This window comes from Triticum dicoccoides, chromosome 4B, assembly GCF_002162155.2.
Source record: "Triticum dicoccoides isolate Atlit2015 ecotype Zavitan chromosome 4B, WEW_v2.0, whole genome shotgun sequence".
NCBI classification, from domain to species: Eukaryota; Viridiplantae; Streptophyta; class Magnoliopsida; order Poales; family Poaceae; genus Triticum; species Triticum dicoccoides.
In genome coordinates this window covers 609,529,410-609,536,166 of record NC_041387.1, presented here as the reverse complement: position 1 = coordinate 609,536,166, position 6,757 = coordinate 609,529,410, and positions in this window count along the sequence as shown.

Below are 6,757 nucleotides of genomic sequence, written 5' to 3'. Positions count from 1 at the left end.
CGCCATTTTCCGGTTCAAGAGGTAATACTTCATCAAGCTCTACTTTCCTCCCACTTACTTCTTTCGAGAGAAACTCTTTCTCCAGAAAGGACCCATTCTTGGCAATAAAGATCTTGCCTTCGGATCTGAGGTAGAAGGTGTACCCAATAGTTTCTTTTGGGTATCCTATGAAGATGCATTTTTCTGACTTGGGTTCGAGCTTTTCAGGTTGAAGTTTCTTGACATAAGCATCGCATCCCCAAACTTTTAGAAACGACAGCTTAGGTTTCTTCCCAAACCATAATTCATACGGTGTCGTCTCAACGGATTTCGACGGAGCCCTATTTAAAGTGAATGCGGCAGTCTCTAAAGCATAGCCCCAGAAGGATAGCGGTAAATCGGTAAGAGACATCATAGATCGCACCATATCTAACAGAGTGCGATTACGACGTTCGGACACACCATTACGCTGAGGTGTTCCAGGCGGCGTGAGTTGTGAAACTATTCCACATTTTCTTAAGTGTGCCCCAAACTCGTGACTCAAGTATTCTCCTCCACGATCTGATCGTAAAAACTTGATTTTCCTGTCACGTTGATTTTCAACCTCACTCTGAAATTCCTTGAACTTTTCAAAGGTTTCAGACTTGTGTTTCATTAAGTAGATATACCCATACCTACTTAAATCATCAGTGAGGGTGAGAACATAATGATATCCACCGCGAGCCTCAACACTCATTGGACCGCACACATCAGTATGTATGATTTCCAATAAGTCGGTTGCTCGCTCCATTGTTCCTGAGAACGGAGTCTTGGTCATTTTACCCATAAGGCATGGTTCGCATGTGTCAAATGATTCATAATCAAGAGACTCTAAAAGTCCATCAGCATGGAGCTTCTTCATGCGTTTGACACCTATGTGACCAAGGCGGCAGTGCCACAGGTATGTGGGACTATCATTATCAACCTTACTTCTTTTGGTACTCACATTATGAACATGTGTAGCATCACGTTCGAGATTCATAAAGAATAAACCATTCACCATAGGAGCATGACCATAAAACATATCTCTCATAAAAATGGAACAACCATTATTCTCAGATTTAAAAGAGTAGCCATCTCGAATTAAACGAGATCCCGATACAATGTTCATGCTCAAAGCTGGCACTAAATAACAATTATTAAGGTTTAAAACTAATCCCGAAGGGATATGCAGAGGTAGCGTGCCGACGGCGATCACATTGACCTTGGAACCATTCTCGACGCGCATCGTCACCTCGTCCTTTGCCAGTTTCCGCTTATTCTGCAGCCCCTGCTTTGAGTTACAAATGTGAGCAACTGCACTGGTATCAAATACCCAGGAGCTACTACGGGCACTAGTAAGGTACACATCAATTACATGTATATCACATATACCTTTTGTTTTGCCGGCCTTCTTATCCGCTAAGTACTTAGGGCAGTTCCGCTTCCAGTGACCGCTTCCCTTGCAATAAAAGCACTCAGTCTCGGGCTTGGGTCCATTCTTTGGCTTCTTCCCGGCAGCTTGCTTGCCGGGCGCGGCAACCTCCTTGCCGTCCTTCTTGAAGTTCTTTTTACCCTTGCCTTTCTTGAACTTAGTGGTTTTATTGACCATCAACACTTGATGTTCCTTCCTGACTTCTACCTCTGCTGATTTCAGCATAGCAAATACTTCAGGAATGGTCCTTTCCATCCCCTGCATATTGAAGTTAATCACAAAGCTCTTGTAGCTTGGTGGAAGCGACTGGAGGATTCTGTCAATGACCGCATCATCCGGGAGATTAACTCCCAGCTGAGCCAAGCGGTTATGCAACCCAGACATAGTGAGTATGTGCTCACTGACAGAACTGTTTTCCTCCATCTTACAGCTGAAGAATTTGTCGGAGACTTCATATCTCTCGACCCGGGCATGAGCTTGGAAAACCATTTTCAGCTCTTCGAACATCTCATATGCTCCATGTCTCTCAAAACTCTTTTGGAGCCCCGGCTCTAGGCTGTAAAGCATGCCGCACTGAACGAGGGAGTAGTCATCGGAACGTGCCTGCCAAGCGTTCATAACATCTTGTTCTGCAGGGAGAACGGGTGCGTCACCAAGCGGTGCTTGTAGGACATAATCTTTCTTGGCAGCTATGAGGATGATCCTCAGGTTCTGGACCCAGTCCGTATAGTTGCTGCCATCGTCTTTCAGCTTGGTTTTCTCTAGGAACGCGTTGAAGTTGAGGACTACGTTGGCCATTTGATCTACAAGACATATTGCAAAGATTTTAGACTAAGTTCATGATAATTAAGTTCAACTAATCAAATTATTAGTGAACTCCCACTTACATTAGACATCCCTCCAGTCATCTAAGTATTACATGATCCGAGTTAACTAGACCGTGTCCGATCATCACGTGAGACGGACTAGTCAACATCGGTGAACATCTTCATGTTGATCGTATCTACTATACGACTCATGCTCGACCTTTCGGTCTTCTGTGTTCCGAGGCCATGTCTGTACATGCTAGGCTCGTCAAGTCAACCTAAGTGTTTGCATGTGTAAATCTGTCTTACACCCGTTGTATGTGAACATCTGAATAAAACACCCGATCATCATGTGGTGTTTTGAAACAGCGAACTGTCGCAATGGTGCACAGTTAGGGGGGACACTTCTTGAAATTATTGTGAGGGATCATCTTATTTACTACCGTCGTTCTAAGTAAACAAGATGCAAAACATGATAAACATCACATGCAATCAAATAATAAACGTGACATGATATGGCCAATATCACATAGCTCCTTTGATCTCCATCTTGGGGCTCCATGATCATCTTGTCACCGGCTTGACACCATGATCTCCATCATCATGATCTCCATCATCGTGTCTGCATGAAGTTGCTCGCCAACTATTACTTCTACTACTATGGCTAACGCGTTTAGCAATAAAGTAAAGTAATTTACATGGCGTTTCTTGATGACACGCAGGTCATATAAAAGAATAAAGACAACTCCTATGGCTCCTGCCGGTTGTCATACTCATCGACATGCAAGTCGTGATTCCTATTACAATAGCATGAACATCTCATACATCACATATAGATCATTCATCATTCATCACAACTTTGGCCATATCATATCACAAACCACTTGCTGCAAAAACAAGTTAGACGTCCTCTAATTGTTGTTGCAAGTTTTACGTGGCTGAATTAGGGTTCTAGCAAGAATGTTTTCTTACCTACGTTAAAGCCACAACGTGATTTGTCAACTTCTATTTACCCTTCATAAGGACCCTGTTCATCGATTCCGCTCCAACTAAAGTAGGAGAGACAGACACCCGCCAGCCACCTTATGCAACTAGTGCATGTTAGTCGGTGGAACCGGTCTCACGTAAGCGTACGTGTAAGGTTGGTCCGGGCCGCTTCATCCCACAATACCGCTGAAGCAAGAAAGGACTAGTAACGGCAAGAAAGTTGACAAATCTACGCCCACAACAAATTGTGTTCTACTCGCGCAAGAAGAACTACGCATAGACCTAGCTCATGATGCCACTGTTGGGGAACGTTACAGAAAACAAAAATTTTCCTACTCGTTTCACCAAGTTCATCTAGGAGTTCATCTAGCAACGAGTGATTAGATGCATCTACATACCTTTGTAGATCGCGCACGGAAGCGTTCAAAAGAACGGTGATGATGTAGTCGTACTCGACGTGATCCAAATCACCGATGACCAGCGCCGAACGGACGGCACCTCCGCGTTCAACACACGTACGGGACGGGAGACGTCTCCTCCTTCTTGATCCAGCAAGGGGAAGGAGAGGTTGATGAAGATCCAGCAGCGCGATGGCGTGGTGGTGGATGCAGGGCGTCACAGCAGCAGGGCTTCGCCGAGACTACGAGGGAGAGACGTAACGGGGGGAGATGGAGGCGCCAGGGGCTGGTCTTAAATCCCTCCTCTCCCCCCACTATATATAGGGGTGCCAAGGGGGGGCGCCGGCCCTAGTAGATGGCATCTACTAAGGGGGGCGGCGGCCAAGGGGAGGTTTCCCTCCCCCCCCCCAAGGCACCTAGGGGTGCCTTCCACCACATGGACTCTTCCATGGTGGAAACCCTAGGCGCATGGGCCTATAGGGGCTGGTGCCCTTGGCCCATCTAGGCCAAGGCGCACCCCCTACAGCCCATGTGGCCCCCCGGGACAGGTGGCCCCACCCGGTGGACCCCCGGGACCCTTCCGGTGGTCCCGGTACAATACCGATAACCCCGAAACTTGTCCCGATGCCCGAAATAGCACTTCCTATATATAATTCTTTACCTCCGGACCATTCCGGAACTCCTCGTGACGTCCGGGATCTCATCCGGGACTCCGAACAAAATTCGGGTTTCTGCATATACATATCTTCATAACCCTAGCGTCACCGAACCTTAAGTGTGTAGACCCTACGGGTTCGGGAGACATGCAGACATGACCGAGACGCTCTCAGTCAATAACCATCAGCGGGATCTGGATACCCATGATGGCTCCCACATGCTCCTCGATGTTGTCATCGGATGAACCACGATGTCGAGGATTCGATCAAACCCTGTATGCAATTCCCTTTGTCAATCGGTACGTTACTTGCTCGAGACTCGATCGTCGGTATCCCAATACCTTGTTCAGTCTCGTTACCGGCAAGTCACTTTACTCGTACCGTAATGCATGATCCCGTGTCCAACACCTTGGTCACATTGAGCTCAATATGATGATGCATTACCGAGTGGGCCCAGAGATACCTCTCCGTCATACGGAGTGACAAATCCCAGTCTCGATCCGTGTCAACCCAACAGCTACTTTCGGAGATACCTGTAATGCACCTTTATAGTCACCCAGTTACGTTGTGACGTTTGATACACCCAAGGCACTCTCACGGTATCCGGGAGTTACACGATCTCATGGTTGAAGGAAGAGATACTTGACACTTGCAAAGCTCTAGCAAAACGAACTACACGATCTTTTATGCTATGCTTAGGATTGGGTCTTGTCCATCACATCATTCTCCTAATGATGTGATCCCGTTATCAACGACATCCAATGTCCATAGTCAGGAAACCATGACTATCTGTTGATCACAACGAGCTGGTCAACTAGAGGCTTACCAGGGACATAGTGTGGTCTAAGTATTCACACGTGTATTACGATTTCCGGATAATACAGTTATAGCATGAATAAAAGACAATTATCATGAACAATGAAATATAATAATACTTTTATTATTGCCTTTAGGGCATATTTCCAACAGACTGTTGGGGAACGTTGCAGAAAATTAAAATTTTTCCTACGGTTTCACCAAGATCCATCTATGAGTTCATCTAAGCAACGAGTCTAGGGAGAGAGTTTGCATCTACATACCACTTGTAGATCGCGTGCGGAAGCTTGCAAGGTGATGATGTAGTCGTACTCGACGTGATCCAAATCACCAATGACCAGCGCCGAACGGACGGCACCTCCGCGTTCAACACACGTACGGGACGGGAGACGTCTCCTCCTTCTTGATCCAGCAAGGGGGAAGGAGAGGTTGATGAAGATCCAGCAGCACGACGGCGTGGTGGTGGATGCAGGGCGTCACAGCAGCAGGGCTTCGCCGAGACTACGAGGGAGAGACGTAACGGGGGGAGATGGAGGCGCCAGGGGCTGGTGTGTGAAGTCCCTCCTCTCCCCCACTATATATAGGGGTGCCAGGGGGGCGCCGGCCCTAGTAGATGAGATCTACTAGGGGGGCGGCGGCCTAGGGGAGGTTTCCCTCCCCCCCAAGGCACCTAGGGGTGCCTTCCACCACTAGGACTCCTCCTAGGGGGAAACCCTAGGCGCATGGGCCTATAGGGGCTGGTGCCCTTGGCCCATGAAGGCCAAGGCGCACCCCCTACAGCCCATGTGGCCCCCCGGGACAGGTGGCCCCACCCGGTGGGCCCCCGGGACCCTTCCGGTGGTCCCGGTACAATACCGATAACCCCGAAACTTGTCCCGATGCCCGAAATAGCACTTCCTATATATAATTCTTTACCTCCGGACCATTCCGGAACTCCTCGTGACGTCCGGGATCTCATCCGGGACTCCGAACAACATTCGGGTTTCTGCATATACATATCTTCATAACCCTAGCGTCACCGAACCTTAAGTGTGTAGACCCTACGGGTTCGGGAGACAAGCAGACATGACCGAGACGACTCTCCGGTCAATAACCAACAGCGGGATCTGGATACCCATGTTGGCTCCCACATGATCCACGATGATCTCATCGGATGAACCACGATGTCGAGGATTTAATCAATCCCGTACGCTATTCCCTTTGTCTATCGATATGTTACTTGCCCGAGATTCGATCGTCGGTATCCCAATACCTCGTTCAATCTCGTTACCGGCAAGTCACTTTACTCGTACCGTAATGCATGATCCCGTGACCAGACACTTGGTCACTCTGAGCTCATTATGATGATGCATTACCGAGTGGGCCCAGTGATACCTCTCCGTCATACGGAGTGACAAATCCCAGTCTTGATCCATGTCACTCAACAGACACTTTCGGAGATACTCGTAGTCTACCTTTATAGTCACCCAGTTACGTTGTGACGTTTGGCATACCCAAAGCACTCCTACGGTATCCGGGAGTTACACGATCTCATGGTCTAAGGAAAAGATACTTTGACATTGGAAAACTCTAGCAAACGAACTATACGATCTTGTGCTATGTTTAGGATTGGGTCTTGTCCATCACATCATTCTCCCAATGATGTGATCTCGTTATCAATGA